Source organism: Phyllobates terribilis, unplaced genomic scaffold (genome assembly GCF_046119375.1).
Source record: "Phyllobates terribilis strain yellow unplaced genomic scaffold, ASM4611937v1 Scaffold_2374__1_contigs__length_137051, whole genome shotgun sequence".
NCBI lineage: Eukaryota > Metazoa > Chordata > Amphibia > Anura > Dendrobatidae > Phyllobates > Phyllobates terribilis.
The window spans coordinates 125,004-127,552 of NW_027365132.1; the positions used below are offsets into that span (position 1 = coordinate 125,004).

General features: G+C 43.9%; 1 long non-coding RNA gene across 1 annotated transcript; it reads left to right on the forward strand.

Moving 5' to 3' along the window:
• The first annotated feature begins 620 nt into the window (after positions 1-620).
• Positions 621-1,507, forward strand: LOC141246226 (uncharacterized). The gene is made up of 3 exons (XR_012309838.1): positions 621-710; positions 1,054-1,115; positions 1,196-1,507. It is a non-coding gene; the product is annotated as an uncharacterized lncRNA (long non-coding RNA).
• The last annotated feature ends 1,042 nt before the right edge of the window (positions 1,508-2,549 follow it).

The window sequence follows — 2,549 nt, forward strand, 5'->3', positions numbered from 1 at the left end:
TATGAACAGATGCTGATGAAGGTACGAAAGATGAATTGGAGAGGCCAGCAATCACCGGGTGAATGTCTCCTCCGTCAGCCACCGGGGGCGCTGCAGTCTCCAACATTTACCTAATGTGTATTGTTGGCTTTAGACCCCTCACAGTTGTACTATTTTGGTGCAGGAAAAATCAGTTTGCAGAACCATCCTGTTCATGTTACTCACTGATTCTCACTTGTTGCCTCATTTCAGGCCAAACAGGAGATGGAGAGCAGAATACCGAACTTACCAGAAAGCAGACAGATCAGACCCCAATCGGGTGAGATGGGCGTCCTCTGATTATTATCCAGATTACTTTGTGCATATTATGTGACAGATACCACAGTGGGGCAGTGGGGTCTTATTGACTGCAACGGTCACATGATGCAACCAACGTGGGGGGTCACATCGTTTTTTCTTATACAGTTGGTTACATGTAAATGCTGCTTGGCTTTTGCCAATTTTATTGTATTTTTGTTCACTTTTTGTTTTTATTTCTGTGTTAGGTTTCTGCATTAAAACTCGCACATCCAAAAATACCAAAATCTTTATTAACATCTGCAAGTCGAACCAGATCCCAGCGTCCCCGGACCTGACGGAGCAGGAGTTAGTCAGCATCCTGGAATCTGATGATCCCTCTGGCTATCGAGTCCCCATGAGCCTTGGAGAGCCCCACGTTGAAGTTGATAATAGTACGGTTTTTTTTAATACAGCGCGTCTCTTTTTAAAGGGGTAGTCCAGAGATATCCTTAAAGGGGTTAAAATAGCAAGTATTACAACTTACTAATCCTCAATGGTCAAAGGTGCCATCTCCACAGGTTCTGGTAGGTCCACTTCCAGTCTGCGGAATAAAGTTTGACATCTTGTTGTTAACTTTTGAACTTTTTTGGTTTAGATTTGGGACTTAAAGGGATTGTCCACTACTTGGATTCCCCTTTAAGAACTTATACCACTTATTCATAGCAGCCCTACTAAGGTCAATGGATTGAGTCGGCACCGCAAAGTATCTAAGTCCTGGTGCACTTTGTCCTACAGGTGGATGCGGCTGCACTGCATACGACATAGTGATTAATGGCACCTTCTTTGAGAAAATTAAGGTAACTGCAATTGCTTATTTTGACATACGAGTTGTCTGCTCTCCTTTGTGTCAGCTCCTTACTTTGTATTTTTTTATTAGAATAATGAGCTTTTCAGGGAATTTTTTATCACCGTGGCCATGGAGGGACTAGAGAACAAGTACCAAACGGAGCTGTCAAGAGGTAACGACCGCATCACTGATATTTTCCTTGATTTTTTCCATCGACCACACAAGGACTTGTTCTTTCGTGGAGCAAGTTTACCATATAATATATTGAAAATTTTTATGTACCAACCTGTTGTATGGCACCGTATCAAATGCCTTTGAAAAGTCCAGATAGACAACATCCACTAAGTTTCCCTGGTCCAACCTAGAACTTACCTCCCCATAGAATCTTTTCAGATTAGTTTGCAGGACAGATCCCTCATAATCATATGTTTAGGTTATTCTTATTGAGGTGCTCCAGGTTAGTATCTCTTAGAAAACCCTCAAAGATGTTGCCCACAGTACAAGTTAAACTTACCGGTCTATAAATTCCAGGCTCAGATGTTATCCCCTTCTTGAATATTGGTACCACATTTGCTATGTGGGTGCAACACTGGTGGATATGGACCCACTGCCCCACGGGAGGGTTGTGATTAGGTGTCTACTGGGTCTCCACTAGAACCTCTGGCGGTGAGGATAGACTGGGCCGCCGATAGACACCAGGTACCACTTCAGGGCAGTCCCCGGGACTGTAGCAGCATTCCGGAGGTACCAGGGTACCAGACACAGGAGAGCGAAGACAAGGACTAGGTCAGACAGTCTGAGATCGGGGCAGGCAGCACAGGTTCAGGATAGAGAAAAATGGCAAGGGGGACAGGGGTTTTTGATACCAGAAAACTCCTTTAACGCTTGCAACCTCTGTTGCTTGACTGCAACTCAAACAGTCAAATCAGTCAGTAAGAATTTAGGGCACTTCCATGGCGATATTTTGCATCAGTATTTGTTAGCAGATGCCAGGAGTGGATCCAAAACAGAAGAGGTGAAAGTGTTTCAGTTACTATTTTTCACTGTGTTTGTTCCCCTCTGGTTTTCAGCTTACAAATACTGATGTAAATTAGTGCCCAAAATACTCACTGTGTGAATGAGGGGAGGAAGCTGCTTGTAGTACTGTAATAGAAGTCCTTATTCTGAGGATGAGTGCTATAATTCTTGTCTTCTCTGCTCCATCAAACTCCCCAGAGCAGGGGCAACCCCTGGGGCAAAACTGCTGGCAGCAGATGTCCAGACGTATGACTCAGTGAAGTGTGATGGACCCCGACTCCCAAACAAAATGAATCAGACACATACAAAATAAATACACAAAGCATTGCAATTAGGTGTCAAACGTTCTCAACTTTATTTAAATTTACATGACACCGAAAATGGCACAACCCTCGACTCACGAAGAGTCACCCTCCAGCACTCAGGA